The following is an 18,354-nucleotide window of genomic DNA, read 5'->3' as shown; positions in this document are numbered from 1 at the left end:
ACCTGGGAACCTTGGCAGTCGTGGGATCGGCTTCTGGACCTGGGGCCTGTGCGCAACATGATAGTTGAATTGGGGACCGGCAGCAGACTCAGGCACAGAAGGTTCAGGAGCAGTAGCTTCAGTGTCTTCTGAAGCTGTTGTTGGGGAGGGCTCCACATTTGCTTCGCCGTTGTTTGTGGCAGCCTCAACATTTGCAGCCTCCACACGTGTAGTGGGAGGGACGAACTCAGGCACGTTCTCCTGGAGAACTGCTTCTTGTTGGTGCGGGGGAGTTGGAGCTTGTGGTATTTCTGCATGCTCTTCGGCTGATGCAGCCGGAATGTCGTCAGCAGCCTGAGCCCTTGGCCCTTTGCGAAGCCTACGGAATGTAGGCGATGCCGGTGGAGTTGCAGTGGGCTGGGGCTCATTATCTTCCTCCTGTGGGCGATCTGCCCACGATGCATCTTGTGTGATTGGCGTCAATGGACGACCAATGCTGATCAGTTCGCTTGTCTCAAGCTGAGGAAGGGCTGCATCACCTTGGACATTGTCTTGGAGACCAATGTCTTCAGCAGCGTTGGGGTCGGCTGTTGGAATGTCTTCAGCGTGCGGAGCCTCTATGAAAGCAGGCTCATGCACTGTTAACTGACGATCTGCGTCAGGATAGCAGACGGAGAGGGGTTCAACTATCAAGGGCTCTGTGGGAGGAGCCCGAGGTTTCTTGGTCTTGCGCTTCTTGATGGTGGGGTCAGAAGGAGAGGCTTCAGAGTGTTTCCTCTTCCTAGCTTCAGCCTTTGTAGTCCGTGTCTTCTTGAGCTCTGAGGCGGTTGATCGACTCTTTGGCTTCGAGCCAATCATTCCAGTGGGGAAGACAATCGGAGCAGTTTTTGACCTTGGCGCCTCTGGTTCAGGCACAGCAGGCTTCTTTTTCTTCTTCGCGGCCACCCTGGGGTCAATGCCGGGACGCCCAAGTGCCTTGCGCTTCTCGGCCTCATTGTAGGCCTGCACGCAGCGATCAGCCAGAGTCTTCATGCGCTCTCGCGAGCCTTGAGCTTCGGCACGCGTCTTCAGAAAGTTCTCTTTCAGCTCGTGCAACATGATCTTGAAGTTTTTCACTTCTTGCACGCTGAGCTTGGCCACGTGCTTCTTGAACTGAGCCTTTTCAAAATCAATTTTCTGCTTCAGTTCAACAATGCACTGGGCTATTGCAAGTTCTGAAGCAATTGCGCCTTGAAAGGCAACGCTGAGGCCTATGGGCAGCTGCAGATCGTTGAAGCTGATGTCCGGTGAGGCAAACCATTCATCGATGAAGTTGTGGATGATGGCGACATCAAACAGAGGCAGATTGTTGAAGATTTCAGCCTCCTCCTTGCTCTTGATGAGCTGCTCAAGAGCGTCATCTCCAAGATCTTCATCGCTTGATAGATCAATGGTTTCGCAGCGCAGACTGGCAGCAGCTGTGAGCTCTTTGCCTGTGTGTGGCTGAGGCTTCTTGGCTTCTTGGGGCTTGGAGACTCGTGATAAGTCTTCAGACTGCACACTGGCTTCAGGAGGTGCAGTTGCCAATGGCTTCGCTCTTGAGATTTTGGGAGAAGCGGCTGGCTTTGAAGCTTTTGGCTTCTTCTGCTTTGGCTTCGGCGCAGCAGGGGCGTCATCAAACTCAGTATCTGCTGGAGGGTCATTCACGGCAGTCCCTTGGACTAGGATGCGAGTGATGAGGCCTGCAAGATTGGCATACAGCCCGATGATATTGGGATCGGCGTCGCGTGTGCCATCTGCCCTTGGTTCAGAGGGACCAGGGTTGAAGTCTAATCCCAGCTTCTTCTTGTTTTGCGTTGCAGAGTTCTGAGCAAATTGGAAGTTGCGCTTGAACAGATTGTCATCGCGACACCAGAGAAGTGATGACGGATGTGCTTCAGCTGGCTGTGGTCCTCTGACCATGCATGGATAGAAGCCTTGAGCAATGGCTTCGTCTCTGGACCTGGGTACGAGATTTTTGTATAATACGTCTCCCCACGGTCTCTTGATGGCGCACTTTTCGGCATACTCCTGAGTGACGAAGCAGTATTGAAACCATTGCTCTGCCCAATATCTTCGAATCCATTGGATTCGTGTCTTGCGCTGACCATAGTTTTCTTCAGGATCAGTTTTGTACATCTCTGCCAATTCATCGGGCAGATCTTTGGACGTTCCACCACGTCTCTGTCTGCCTCCCTTCCTTGCTGCTGTTTCTGAAGCCACGAATCTTAACTTGGAAGGCTTCAAGATGTTCAAAGTCTTCAAAGGCTTCCTTTTGCTTGACCAACAAGAACTGGCTTCAGGAGAGTTGATGTGATGCTGCAAGTACTCTGCAAATGAATGCAGACTGTGAGAACCAAAGGATTCTCCCACGGACATGTACCTGTCACAGCATTAAGGTACGAGGGAAGGGGAAGAGGTCATATGCATTCTCAGAAGATTTTGAAGATAAATCGGTTTAGAAGACATTGACCTCATCGTGCGAAGACATTCACTCATAGATAAGAAGTTGGTTCCAGATTTGTACGAACCCACAGATCAGTACAAGTGAGGAATCTAACTACTTCGTAATGCACAAGTGAATATTCTAGGCAGGTTATGAGATGCAGACTGAGAGAGATGTAACTTGTGAGAGCAGAAACTTCTTATGGCAGAAAGTGACTGAACTATAGGATCAAGAGAGGCTGTAAAAAGAGGTTTTATTTACCACACTTGGAACTGCTAGACGAAGTGGGAGTTGAGGCCGAGCAATTCGATCCTCCGTGCCCTAACTTGGAGACGGAAGACACCTACGGCGACGGCGGAGAGAGCGATGTCCGCTGTCGGCGTGAAAACGGCGTCGGAGAGGTTGCGGCAGTGAAGCGCTTCGTCGCCAGCGTCGTCGAGAGCTAGCGGTGGCGCTAGGGTTCGTGCGAGGGTGGAAGAAGAGATAATGACCGCAGTGAATCGTGTATTTATAGGGATAGAGGCGGCACTGTGCTATTACTCAGGTTCCCCTGGCGATTCGCATCTGAACAGCACGTGGCCATCATGCGGTATTTTGGGGGCAGTTCCACATCCCACGCATGCCTTGATTGTCGGGTGTCGTTCCTACTTCTCCGGATTTCTTGTGGATGAATGAGCATTCAAAACGGTTTTAAAGTTTGTCTCTGTGTCTTCTGCTGACAAGGATGCAGAGAAGACATTCGACAGTTTCAATAGAATGCATACGACTTGGAGAGATAGAGTTTGAGGTAGAAAGCATGGAGAGGTTAGGGTCCGATCACATTCACTTAGTTCAAAAGATTCAAACAAGAAGACATAGCTATAAGTGAATGCTGTAGAGGACAGAACACCAGTACATATATATATCTATATAATCAACGCAGTGAAGATAATCATGAAGACATATTGAGATTGAAGCCAAACCAAATGTGAAGACATTGCGAGGTAACGCCATGAGTGAAACACTTCAAAATAGAACGTTTGGTGGTGGCGTTACCCACCGTATAGGAAGTATTAGACCCAGACATGGCGCACAATTATCGTGGCGCTCCAAAGTCAAATTCCACATTAATGTATTCACACTTAGAATGTATGTCTTCATTGATTGAAGATATACGTTACTTCGTGTGTTGCACATCTAAATCATCAATATGCATAAGTGTTAGGATGTGTGCCTGATCACAGGACATTTGAGGATTCCAAGATATTTAGCTCACACCATAACTTGCAAAATCTCTTCTCATCCAAGGCTTGGTGAAGATATCTGCCAATTGCTCTTCAGTGTTGACGTGTATGATATCAATATCTTCCTTTGCAACATGATCTCTGAGAAAATGATGACGAATTTCAATGTGCTTTGTCTTCGAGTGCTGAACTGGGTTGTTGGCAATCTTGATGGTGCTTTCGTTGTCGCAGTAAAGTGGCACTTGCTTCAGATGAATGCCATAATCCTTGAGAGTTTGCTTCATCCATAGAAGCTGAGCGCAGCAGGATCCAGCAGCAATGTATTCAGATTCAGCAGTGGAGAGAGATACACAGTTCTGCTTCTTTGAAGACCAACATACAAGTGATCGGCCCAGAAAGTGACATGTGCCTGACGTGGACTTCCGATCAACCTTGTCACCAGCGTAATCAGCATCCGAGAATCCAACCAGATCAAACTCTGAGCCCTTTGGATACCATAATCCTAGAGTTGGTGTGTGAGCCAAATATCAAAGAATTCGCTTCACAGCTAAGTGATGCGACTCCTTTGGTGCCGCTTGGAATCGAGCACACATGCAAACACTAAGCATAATATCTGGCCTAGATGCACATAAATAAAGCAAAGAACCAATCATGGAGCGGTATACCTTTTGATCGAACTCTTTACCATTGTCGTCGGGACCCAGATGATGTTTGGCTGGCATTGGTGTTGTGAAGCCTTTGCAGTCTTGCATACCGAACTTCTTCAGGCACTCTTTAAGATATTTCTCTTGAGATATGAAAATGCCGTTGCGTTGTTGCCATATTTGAAGACCGAGGAAGAACTTCAGCTCCCCCATCATGGACATCTGATATTGCTCTTGCATCATATAGCCAAACTCTTCACTGTACTTCTGATTGGTGCAGCCGAAGATAATGTCATCCACATATATTTGGCACACAAACAGTTCACCATCATATGTCTTCGTGAAGAGAGTGGGATCGAGGGAACCAGGTATGAAGCCTTTGCTCTTCATGAAGTATTTGAGTGTATCATACCAGGCCCGAGGGGCTTGTTTGAGGCCATACAGTGCCTTATTGAGCTTGTAAACCATGTCAGGATGTTTTGGATCTTCAAACCCTAGTGGTTGTGCAACATACACTTCTTCTTCAATCTTGCCATTGAGAAAGACACTCTTCACATCCATTTGATACAGAATTATGTTGTGATGATTTGCATAGGCCAGCAGTATACGTATGGCTTCAAGTCTAGCCACAGGAGCAAAGGTTTCATCAAAGTCAATGCCTTCCACTTGAGTATATCCTTGAGCAACGAGGCAAGCTTTGTTTCTGACGATCTGACCATGCTCATCTTGCTTGTTGCGGTATATCCATTTGGTGCCTATTATGTTATGCTTCCGTGGATCAGGACGCTTAACCAGTTCCCATACATTGTTCAGCTCAAACTGTTGAAGCTCTTCTTGCATAGCTTGAATCCATTCAGGTTCCATAAAGGCTTCTTCAACTTTCTTGGGTTCTGAAATTGAGACGAATGTGAAGTGCCCACAGAAGTTTGCCAGTTGAGTTGCCCTTGAACGAGTGAGGGGACCAGGTGCATTGATGCTATCAATTATTCTGTCAATCTGCACTTCATTGGCAACACGAGGATGTATAGGGCGAAGACTTTGCTCTTGCTGATGTGTGTTGTCATTTGGAGGTATATCTTCAGGCTGAGCATTGTCTTCATGTGGATCAGGTGCTGAGATGATAAGTTCTTCTTCAGGATGAGCTTCAGAAGGTACAATCTCTCCAGTTCCCATAAGCTTGATTGATTCACTAGCTGGAACTTCATCTAGCACATTGGGCAATTGCTCTCTTTGTGATCCATTGGTTTCATCGAACCGCACATCCACAGTTTCAACCACTTTGTAGTGGAAGAGATTGAAGACTCTGTAGGAGTGCGAATCCTTTCCATATCCAAGCATGAATCCCTCATGTGCTTTTGGTGCAAACTTTGAGGTGTGGTGTGGGTCCTTGATCCAGCATCTTGCACCAAATACTCTGAAGTAACTGACATTTGGCTTCTTGCTAGTTAGGAGTTCATAAGATGTCTTGTTCAGAAGCTTGTGAAGATAAACGCGGTTGATTGTATGGCATGCAGTGTCAATAGCTTCAGTCCAGAATTTTCTTGGAGTCTTGTATTCATCTAGCATTGTTCTGGCCATCTCAATGAGTGTTCTGTTCTAGCGTTCGACGATGCCATTTTGCTGTGGCGTGTACGGAGCTGAGAATTCATGAGTGATGCCCAATGTATCAAGATATGTGTCAAGGCCAGTGTTCTTGAATTCAGTGCCATTGTCACTTCTGATGTGCTTTATCTTGGCGCCATAATTGTTCATGGCTCGATTTGCAAAGCGTCTGAAGACATCCTGCACTTCAGTCTTGAAAAGGATTATGTGCACCCAAGTATATCTAGAATAATCATCAACAATTACGAAGCCATAGAGGCAAGCAGTAGTGGAAAAGGTTGAGTAGTGAGTGGGACCAAAAAGATCCATATGAAGCAGTTCGAAGGGTCGAGTAGTGGTCATGATTGTCTTCGAAGGATGTTTTGCCCTTGTCATCTTCCCTGCTTCACAGGCACCGCATAAGTGATCTTTCTTGAACTTGACGCCCTCGATGCCTATGACATGCTTCTTCTTTGCAAGGGTGTGGAGATTCCTCATGCCAGCATGTCCAAGTCTCCGATGCCAAAGCCAGCATTCTGAAGCCTTTGCCAAAAGGCACACTGCAAGTTGTGGCCCTGCTGAGAAATCTACCACATACAGATCATCTTTTCAATACCCTTCAAACACTAGAGACTTGTCAGATTCCATTAGTACCAGGCAACGATATTTTCCAAATATTACGACCATATTCAAATCGCAAAGCATTGAAACAGACATTAAGTTGAAGCCAAGGGATTCAACAAGCATGACTTTATCCATGTGTTGATCCTTTGAGATTGCAACTCTACCTAGACCCAATACCTTACTTTTACCAGTGTCAGCAAATGTGATGTGACTCTTGTCGGATGGACGTAAGGTTGAGTCCATAAAGAGGCTTCTTTTGCCAGTCATGTGATTTGTACACCCACTGTCAATAATCCATTCTAAAGACTCTGAAGACGCTGGTGTCGTACCCTAGAGTGCAGTTAGGGGGATAGGCTTCACGAAGAGAATTGTGAAGCAAAAACATTTGACGAACCAGTGGGTTATGAAAACTTAGATCCAGATTAGAACTAATAGGGAGAGTTGCATGCGATTCAGGAACGAAATACATAGTGATGCCATTAGGGCATTTTATCTTGCGCCATGCAAGATTTTTAAGGTCCCCAGCAATAGCGCAGAAGATTTTGTTTTTCTGCTGGAGACCTTTCCCTGCAAAAGAGAGTTAAGCTTTCTTAACCACCCACATCTTCAAGGGTGGCTTAGAAGCAATAAGTCTAAGTGCAGCATCTGAGAACTTTGGCTTTGGAGCCCTAGCAAACAGTCTAGCAGGGGGATAATAGTAATCATAAGAATAGGCAGAATAGTTCTTATTCATATGAACATGGCGGTTTGATGAACCGTTCTCATTTTCATATGCCTGATTATGGTTTCCCTGCAAAACATTTGCATTAGTGCGACTCTGGTGAGTCCTCTGTCTGTATGAAGCCTTTGGACCATATGAAGCCTTTGGTCTGAGGTTTGTCTTCTTCAAGTGAGGTGTCAAGAAGACATTCACAGGAAGATTTTCCAGACATGTTTTCGGAACCCAGATCTTCTTCAAAGGCGGTCCATTCCTGCAGTTAGTACCAATGTACCTGGCAAATACTTCACCATTCTGACTCTTAAATAGTTTGTAGTTTGCATCAAAGGATTCATCAATGATAATGGGGTTAGCACAAGTGAAGCCAGATAGATTGGATGGATCTGCTGAGGATTCCTTTGCAGCAACCCATGTGGTTTTGGGGTACTGCTCAGCTTTCCAGTAAGAGCCATCTGCATTAATTTTCCTCACGAACCCAACACCCTCTTTCCTAGGGTTTCGGTTCAGAATCTGCTTCTTAAGGACATCACATAGTGTCTGATGCCCTTTCAGACTTTTGTACATCCCTGTTTCAAGCAATGTCTTCAACCTAGCATTCTCATCAGCAATAGCAGTGGTATCCTCAGCAGGGGGGTTAGTTACCATTTCAACAGTTGAAGATATTGCACCAGCAGTAGCAGTGGAACATTCAGCAACAGAAGTAGCATTATCACACTCAATGCATTTAAGGCATGGTGGTTCAAATCCTTCCTGAGAGGAACTGATCTGTTCGGCTCGAAGTGACTCATTTTCCTTTTAAAGATCTTCATGATCCGCTCTCAACTTCTCAAGATCTTGCTTCTTTTGAAGATAATCATAGGAAAGCTTTTCATGAGTAGTTGAGAGAGTCTCAAGACGATCTTCAAGTTCCTGATACTTAACGTGAAGATTTTTTATGTCTTCAATTAAGGATTCAGAACGAGTCATTTTAGCACCCAACAGATCATCGCTTCTGTCTAACAGTTTTTGAATATGTTCCATGGCCTTTTCTTGTTCAGTTGCAATTTTAGCAAGTGTTTTGTAGCTGGGTTTTGAATCACAATCAGAGTCATCGTCACTGGATGTTTGATAGTGAGTAGTGCGTTTGGTTACCTTGGCACCACGGGCCATGAAGCAGTAGGTAGGAGTGGAGTCGTCCTTGTCATTTGCATCGGTGTTGGTGATGAAGTCATTGTCTTCAGTGTTGAAGATGGACTTGGCAACGTATGCTGTAGCCAGACTCGCAATGCCAGAATTAGATTCCTCCTCAGACTCCACCTCTGCCTCCTCAGAAGCGGACTCCTCCTCAGAATCCATTTCCTTGCCAACAAACGCACGTGCCTTGCCAGATGAGCTCTTCTTGTGTGATGAAGACTTTGAGGAAGACTTGGATGAAGACTTGGAGTATTTCTTTTTCTTCTTGTCGTCAGAGTCATATTCCTTGCTCTTCGTCTTCCTTCTGTTCTCATTGTCCCACTGTGGACACTCAGAGATAAAGTGTCCAGTTTTCTTGCACTTGTGGCATGTTTTCTTCTTGTAGTCATGAGCAGAAGCTTCATCATTCCTTGAGCTTGATCGTGAGGACTTTCTGAAGCCTTTCTTCTTGGTGAATTTCTGGAACTTCTTCACTAGCATTGCAAGTTCTCTTCCAATGTCTTCAGGATCATCAGAACTGCTGTCAGATTCTTCTTCGGATGAGGACACAGCTTTTGCCTTCAGGGCACGAGTTCGCCCATAGTTTGGACCGTAGATATCTCTTTTCTCAGAAAACTGAAACTCATGTGTGTTGAGCCTCTCAAGTATGTCAGACGGATCGAGTGTCTTGAAATCAGGACGTTCTTGAATCATCAGGGCTAGGATGTCAAACGAACTATCAAGTGATCTCAGCAGCGTCTTGACGATTTCATGTTTGGTGATCTCAGTGGCGCCGAGGGCTTGAAGCTCATTTGTGATGTCAGTGAGCCGGTCAAAGGTGTGCTGAACATTCTCGTTGTCATTTCGCTTGAAGCGGTTGAAGAGGTTGCGAAGAACACTGATTCTCTGATCTCTCTGGGTTGAGATGCCTTCATTGACCTTGGAGAGCCAGTCCCAGACCAGCTTGGATGTCTTCAAAGCACTCACACGGCCATACTGTCCTTTGGTCAGATGACCACAGATGATATTCTTGGCAGTAGAGTCCAGTTGAGTGAACTTCTTGACATCAGCAGCAGTGACACCTTCTCCAGCCTTGGGAACGCCGTTTCCGACGACATACCATAGGTCGACGTCAATGGCTTCAAGATGCATGCGCATCTTATTCTTCCAGTAGGGATATTCAGTTCCATCGAAGACGGGGCACGCAGCGGAGACTTTGATTATCCCTGCAGTCGACATAGCTAAAACTCCAGGTGGTTAAACCGAATCACACAGAACAAGGGAGCACCTTGCTCTGATACCAATTGAAAGTGCGTTATATCGACTAGAGGGGGGGTGAATAGGCGATTTTTGTGAAAGTCTTCAAAACGTGAAAGTTATGAAGACAAACAGAATAGATAAGCCTATCACTATGCAGCGGAAGTTAGATTACACAAGGCAAGCCATGGTCAAGTATTCAATATAGTGAAAGCACAGTGACAAACAGCTTCAGTGTAATAAGGATCAGGTAGGAAGAAGTTATGAAGCCAAACAACTCATACAGTTACGTTGTGAAGACAAAAGATAGAGCAAGCATGCAATGGCTTCACAATGAATAACAGTAAGTCAAAGGAAGTGAAGATGAAACCAGTGACACGTTGAAGACAATGATTTGTTGGACCAGTTCCAGTTGCTGTGACAACTGTACGTCTGGTTGGAGCGGCTAGGTATTTAAACCAAAGGACACACAGTCCCGGACACCCAGTCCTGAACACGCAGCTCAGGACACCCAGTCCTCACCGTTTTCTCCTTGAGCTAAGGTCACACAGACCTCGCCCAATCACTCTGGTAAGTCTTCAAGGTAGACTCCCAAACCTTCACAGACTTCGTTCACCGGCAATCCACAATTTCTCTTGGATGCTCAGAACGAGACGCCTAACCGTCTGGAGGATGCACAGTCCTCAAGTGTAATAAGTCTTCAGATCACTCAGACACGAAGACTTAAGTGATGCCCAATTTACTCTGGCACTGGGTGGTTAGGGCTTTTCTCCTCGCTAGGAATTTTCTCTCAAAGGCTTCGAGGTGGGTTGCTCTCAAACGACAAAAGTCGTGCACTGAAATCTGAGCAGCCAACCGTTTATGGTTGTAGGGGGTGGGCTATATATAGCCACTTGGCAACCCGACCTGATTTGTCCGAAATGACCCTGGGTCACTAAGGAACTGACACGTGTTCCAACGGTCAGATTTCGAACTCTCATGGCAACTTTACTTGAGCTGCAAGTAAAGCTGACTTGTCCGACTCTGGACAAGATTTGCTCTCATAGTCTTCGCTCGAAGACATAGGTTTTGAATTAGGCATCACTTCAGTCATTCTGACTGGTTCTCTTGGACCCCACTTAACAGTACAGTGGTTCCTATGACACAACATAAATGAAATAAAACTACGAAGGATCTAAGTCTTCGAGTTCCATAAGCTTCATAGGGAGTCTTCTCATGTCATTGTCTTCAATATGAATATCTTCATAAACCACCATTGTCTTCAATGTCTTCGCACATTTTTAGGGGTCATCTCTGGTAGTGAAACCGAATCAATGAGGGACTTCTACCTGTGTTATCCTGCAATTCTCACAAACACATTAGTCCCTCAACTAGGTTTGTCGTCAATACTCCAAAACCAACTACGGGTGGCACTAGATGCACTTACACTTAGGTGCTTGCTTCAGGCCATATAAAGATTTCAGCAACCTACACACCTTTCTTTCCTGATCATCTATCACAAAGCCATCTGGATGTTGCATATAGATTTCCTCATTTAGCTCTCCATTCAAAAAAGTCGTCTTAACATCCATCTGGTGGACGATAAGACCATGCGAGGCCGCCAACGAGAGTAATACTCTAATGGTGGTCAGTCTAGCCACAGGTGAATAAGTATCGAAGAAATCTTCATCTTCTTTCTGGTCATAACTCTTGGCCACAAGCCTAGCCTTGTACTTTTCAATCGTACCATCGGGCCTAAGCTTCTTTTTGAACACCCACTTACATCCCAATGGTTTGAAACCATAGGGACGCTCAGTGATCTCCCATGTCCCATTAGCCATGATGGAATCCATCTCGCTACGGACCGCATCCTTCCAATAGTCAGCTTCTGGAGAGGCATACGCTTCTGAAATAGAAGTAGGAGTATCATCCACGAGGTACACGAAGAAATCAACACCAAAGGTCTTTGCAGTCCTTTGTCTCTTGCCCCTAACAAGGGTTTCCTCATCATCATCCTCGGGATTTTCATCATGTGTTTGTTCATAATATTCCATAGGGATGGCAGGTTCAGGAGTCTCCTCAGATTTCTGTCTAGAAGTGCTTTGCATATCTCTCATAGGAAAAATATCCTCGAAGAATGTAGCATCCTTAGACTCCATAATTGTACCAACCTTCTGGTCAGGTACCTCAGATTTCACTACTAGAAATATATAGCCAACGTTGTTCTTAGCGTAGCCCAAATTAACGTAGTCCACAGTCTTTGGTCCAAGCTTACGCTTTTCGGGGATCGGCACATTGACTTTCGCCAAACTGCCCCAAGTACGCAAGTACGAGAGTGTTGTCCTTCTATTTGCCCATTTCTCATAGGGAGTGATCTCATTATCCTTTGTTGGTGTTGGGAACGTAGCAATTTAAAAAAATTACTACGCACACGCAAGATCATGGTGATGCATAGCAATGAGAGGGGAGAGTGTTGTCCATGTACCCTCATAGACCGAAAGCGGAAGCGTTAGCACAACGCGGTTGATGTAGTCGTACGTCTTCACGATCCGACCGATCAAGTACCGAACGCACGGACGGCACCTCCGAGTTCAGCACACGTTCAGCCCGATGACGTCCCTCTAACTCCGATCCAGCCGAGTGTTGAGGGAGAGTTTCGTCAGCACGACGGCGTGGTGACGATGTTGATGTTCTACCGACGCAGGGCTTCGCCTAAGCACCGCTACAGTATTATCGAGGTGGACTATGGTGGAGGGGGGCACCGCACACGGCTAAGAGACGATCAACTTGATCAACTTGTGTGTCTAGAGGTGCCCCCCTGCCCCTGTATATAAAGGAGCAAGGGGGGAGGCGGCCGGCCTAGGAGGAGGGCGCGCCAAGGGGGGAGTCCTACTCCCACCGGGAGTAGGACTCCTCCTTTCCTTGTTGGAGTAGGAGTGAAGGAAAGAGGAGGAGAGGGAGAAGGAAAAGGGGGCTGCACCCCTTGTCCAATTCAGACCAGAGGGGGGCGCAGGCCTCCTTCCTTTTGGCCTATCTCCTCTATTCCCGTATGGCCCAATAAGGCCCATATACTCCCCGGCGAATTCCCGTAACTCTCCGGTACTCCGAAAAATACCCGAATCACTCGGAACCTTTTCGAAGTCCGAATATAGTCGTCCAATATATCAATCTTTACGTCTCGACCATTTCGAGACTCCTCATCATGTCCCCGATCTCATCCGGGACTCCAAACTCCTTCGGTACATCAAAACATATAAACTCATAATATAATTGTCATCGTAGCGTTAAGCGTGCAGACCCTACGGGTTCGAGAACTATGTAGACATGACCGAGACACGTCTCCGGTCAATAACCAATAGCGGAACCTGGATGCTCATATTGGATCCTACATATTCTACGAAGATCTTTATCGGTCAGACCGCATAACAACATACGTTGTTCCCTTTGTCATCGGTGTGTTACTTGCCCGAGATTCGATCGTCGGCATCTCAATACCTAGTTCAATCTCGTTACTGGAATGTCTCTTTACTCGTTCCGTAATACATCATCTCGCAACTAACTCATTAGTTGCAATGCTTGGAAGGCTTAGGTGATGTGCATTACCGAGAGGGCCCAGAGATACCTCTCCGACAATCGGAGTGAAAAATCCTAATCTTGAAATACGCCAACCCAACAAGTACCTTCGGAGACACCTGTAGAGCACCTTTATAATCACCCAGTTACGTTGTGACGTTTGGTAGCACACAAAGTGTTTCTCTGGTAAACAGGAGTTGCATAATCTCATAGTCATAGGAACATGTATAAGTCATGAAGAAAGCAATAGCAACAAACTAAACGATCAAGTGCTAAGCTAACAGAATGGGTCAAGTCAATCACATCATTCTCCTAAGGATGTGATCCCGTTAATCAAATGACAACTCATGTCTATGGTTAGGAAACATAACCATCTTTGATCAACAAGTTAGTCAAGTAGAGGCATACTAGTGACACTCTTTTGTCTATGTATTCACACATGTATTATGTTTCCGGTTAATACAATTCTAGCATGAATAATAAACATTTATCATGATATAAGGAAATAAATAATAACTTTATTACTGCCTCTAGGGCATATTTCCTTCTGTCTCCCACTTGCACTAGAGTCAATAATCCAGTTCACATCGCCATGTGATTTAATACCAATAGTTCACATCACCATGTGATTAACACCCATAGTTCACATTGACATGTGACCAACACCCAAAGGGTTTACTAGAGTCAATAATCTAGTTCACATCGCTATGTGATTAACACCCAAAGAGTACTAAGGTGTGATCATGTTTTGCTTGTGAGAGAAGTTAGTCAACGGGCCTGCCACATTCAGATCCGTAAGTATTTTGCAAATTTCTATGTCAACAATGCTCTGCACGGAGCTACTCTAGCTAATTGCTCCCACTTTCAATATGTATCCAGATTGAGATTTAGAGTCATCTGGATCAGTGTCAAAATTTGCCTCGACGTAACCCTTTACGACGAACCTTTTTGTCACCTCCATAATCGAGAAACATATCCTTATTCCACTAAGGATAATTTTGACCGCTGTCCAGTGATCTACTCCTAGATCACTATTGTACTCCCTTGCCAAAAACAGTGTAGGGTATACAATAGATCTGGTACACAGCATGGCATATTTTATAGAACCTATGGCCAAGGAATAGGGAATGACTTTCATTCTCTTTCTATCTTCTGCCGTGGTCGTGCTTTGAGTCTTACTTAGTTTCACACCTTGTAACACAAGCAAGAACTCTTTCTTTGACTATTCCATTTTGAACTACTTCAAAATCTTGTCAAGGTATGTACTCATTGAAAAACTTATCAAGCGTCTTGATCTATCTCTATAGATCTTGACGCTCAATATGTAAGCAGCTTCACCGAGGTCTTTCTTTGAAAAACTCCTTTCAAACACTCCTTTATGCTTTGCAGAATAATTCTACATTATCTCCGATGAACAATATGTCATTCACATATACTTATCAGAAATGATGTAGTGCTCCCACTCACTTTCTTGTAAATACAGGCTTCACCGCAAGTCTGTATAAAACTATATGCTTTGATCAACTTATCAAAGCGTATATTCCAACTCCGAGATGCTTGCATCAGTCCATAGATGGATCGCTGCAGCTTGCATATTTTGTTAGCACCTTTAGGATTGACAAAACCTTCTGGTTGCATCATATACAACTCTTCTTTAATAAATCCATTAAGGAATGCAGTTTTGTTTATCCATTTGCTAGATTTCATAAAATGTGGCAATTGCTAACATGATTCGGACAGACTTAAGCATAGATACAAGTGAGAAACTCTCATCGTAGTCAACACCTTGAACTTGTTGAAAACCTGTTGCGACAATTCTAGCTTTGTAGATAGTGACACTACTATCAGCGTCCGTCTTCGTCTTGAAGATCCATTTAATATCAATGGCTCGCCGATCAATGGGCAAGTCAATCAAAGTCCATACTTTGTTCTCATACATGGATCTCATCTCAGATTTCACGGCCACAAGCCATTTCGTGGAATCTGGGCTCATCATCGCTTCCTCATAGTTCGTAGGTTCGTCATGGTCAAGTAACATGACCTCCAGAACATGATTACCGTAGCACTCTGGTGCGGATCTCACTCTGGTTTACCTACGAGGTTCGGTAGTAACTTGATCTGAAGTTACATGATCGTCATCATTAGCTTCCTCACTAATTGGTGTAGTAGTCACAGGAACAAATTTATGTGATGAACTACTTTCCAATAAGGGAGCAGGTACAGTTACCTCATCAAGTTCTACTTTCCTCCCACTCACTTCTTTCGAGAGAAACTCCTTCTCTAGAAAGGATCCATTCTCAGCAACGAATATCTTGCCTTCAGATCTGTGATAGAAGGTGTACCCAACATTTTATTTTGGGTATCCTATGAAGACGCACTTCTCCGATTTGGGTTTGAGCTTATCAGGTTGAAACTTTTTCACATAAGCATTGCAACCTCAAACTTTAAGAAACGACAGCTTAGGTTTCTTGCCAAACCATAGTTCATACAGTGTCGTCTCAACGGATTTAGATGGTGCCCTATTTAACGTGAATGTAGCTGTCTCTAATGCATAACCCCAAAACGATAATGGTAAATCAGTAAGAGACGTCATAAATCGCACCATATCTAATAAAGCATGGTTACGACGTTTGGACACAGCATTACACTGTGGTGTTCCAGGTGGCGTGAGTAGTGAAACTACTTCACATTGTTTTAACTGAAGGCCAAACTCGTAACTCAAATATTTTACTTTTGCAAACATATCGTAGAAACTTTTATTTTGTTACGATGATTCTCCACTTCACTATGAAATTCTTTGAACTTTTCAAATGTTTCAGACTTGTGTTTCATCAAGTAGATATACTCATATCTTCTCAAATCATCTGTGAAGATCAGAAAATAATGATACCTGCCGCGAGCTTCAATATTCAACGGACCACATACATCAGTATGCATGATTTCCAAAAAATCTGTTGCTTGCTACATTGTTCCGGAGAACGGAGTCTTAGTCATCTTGCCCATGAGGCATGGTTCGCAAGCATCAACTGATTCATAATCAACTGATTCCAAAAGTCCATCAGCATGGAGTTTCTTCATGCGCTTTACACCAATATGACCTAAACGGCAGTGCCACAAATAAGTTGCACTATCATTATTAACTTTGCATCTTTTGGTTTAAATATTATGAATATGTGTATCACTACGATTGAGATCCAACGAACCATTTTCATTGGGTGTGTAACCATGTATGTAAACAGAACAACAATTTATTCTCTTACTTAAATGAATAACCGTATTGCAATAAACATGATCGAATCATATTCATGCTCAGTGCAAACACCAAATAACACTTATTTAGGTTCAACACTAATCCCGAAAGTATAGGGAGTGTGCGATGATGATCATATCAATCTTGGAACCACTTCCAACGCACATCGTCACTTCACCCTTAACTAGTCTCTGTTCATTCTGCAACTCCTGTTTCGAGTTACTACTCTTAGCAACTGAACAAGTATCAAATACCGGGGGGTTGCTACGAACACTAGTAAAATACACATCAATAATCCGTATATCAAATAGACCTGTGTTCACTTTGCCATCCTTCTTATCCGCCAAATACTTGGGGCAGTTCCGCTTCCAGTGACCAGTCCCTTTGCAGTAGAAGCACTTAGTCTCAGGCTTAGGACTAGACTTGGGCTTTAGAAACTTGCTTGCCGTTCTTCTCGAAGTTCCCCTTCTTCCCTTTGCCCTTTTCTTGAAACTAGTGGTTTTGTCTACCATCAACACTTGATATTTTTCTTGATTTCTACCTTCATTGATTTCAGCATTACGAAGAGCTTGGGAATCGTTTCTGTTATCCCTTGCATATCATAGTTCATCACAAAGTTCTACTAACTTGGTGATGGTGACTAGAGAATTCTGTCAATCACTATCTTATCTGGAAGATTAACTCCCACTTGATTCAAGCGATTGTAGTACCCAGACAATCTGAGCACATGCTCACTGCTTGAGCTATTCTCCTCCATCTTTTAGCTATAGAACTTGTTGGAGACTTCATATCTCTCAACTCGGGTATTTGCTTGAAATATTAACTTCAACTCATGGAACATCTCATATGGTCCATGACGTTCAAAACGTCTTTGAAGTCCCGATTCTAAGCCGTTTAAGCATGGTGCACTAAACTATCAAGTAGTCATCATATTGAGCTAGCCAAACGTTCATAACGTCTGCATCTGCTCCTGCAATAGGTCTGTCACCTAGCGGTGCATTAAGGACATAATTCTTCTGTGCAGCAATGAGGATAATCCTCATATCACGGATCCAATCCGCATCATTGCTACTAACATCTTTCAACTTAATTTTCTCTAGGAACATATCAAAAATAAAACAGGGGAGCTAAACGCGAGCTATTGATCTACAACATAGATATGCTAATACTACCAGGACTAAGTTCATGATAAATTAAAGTTCAATTAATCATATTACTTAAGAACTCCCACTTAGACAGACATCCCTCTAATCTTCTAAGTGATCACGTGATCCATATCAACTAAACCATGTGCGATCATCACGTGAGATGGAGTAGTTTCAATGGTGAACATCACTATGTTGATCATATCTACTATATGATTCACGCTCGACCTTTCGGTCTCCGTGTTCCGAGGCCATATCTGTTATATGCTAGACTCATCAAGTTTAACCTGAGTATTCCGCGTGTGCAACTATTTTGCACCCGTTGTATTTGAACATAGAGCTTATCACACCCGATCATCACGTGGTGTCTCAGCACGAAGAACTTTCGCAACGGTGCATACTCAGGGAGAACACTTGTACCTTGATAATTAGTGAGAGATCATCTTATAAAGCTACCGTCGAACTAAGCAAAATAAGATGTATAAAAGATAAACATCACATGCAATCAAAATATGTGACATGATATGGCCATCATCATCTTGTGCCTTTGATCTCCATCTCCAAAGCATCGTCATGATCTCCATCGTCATCGGCATGACACCATGATCTCCATCATCTTGATGTATAACAATGTGTCGTCACATGGTTGTCTCGCCAACAATTGCTCTTGCAACTATTGCTATCGCATAGCGATAAAGTAAAGCAGTTATTTGGCGCTTGCATCTTATGCAATAGAGAGATAACCATAAGGCTTTTGCCAGTTGC

The sequence above is a fragment of the Triticum urartu genome, chromosome 2A (assembly GCF_056163025.1).
Source record: "Triticum urartu cultivar PI428250 chromosome 2A, HENAU_Tu73, whole genome shotgun sequence".
Taxonomy (NCBI): domain Eukaryota; kingdom Viridiplantae; phylum Streptophyta; class Magnoliopsida; order Poales; family Poaceae; genus Triticum; species Triticum urartu.
This window is presented reverse-complemented; position numbering follows the sequence as displayed.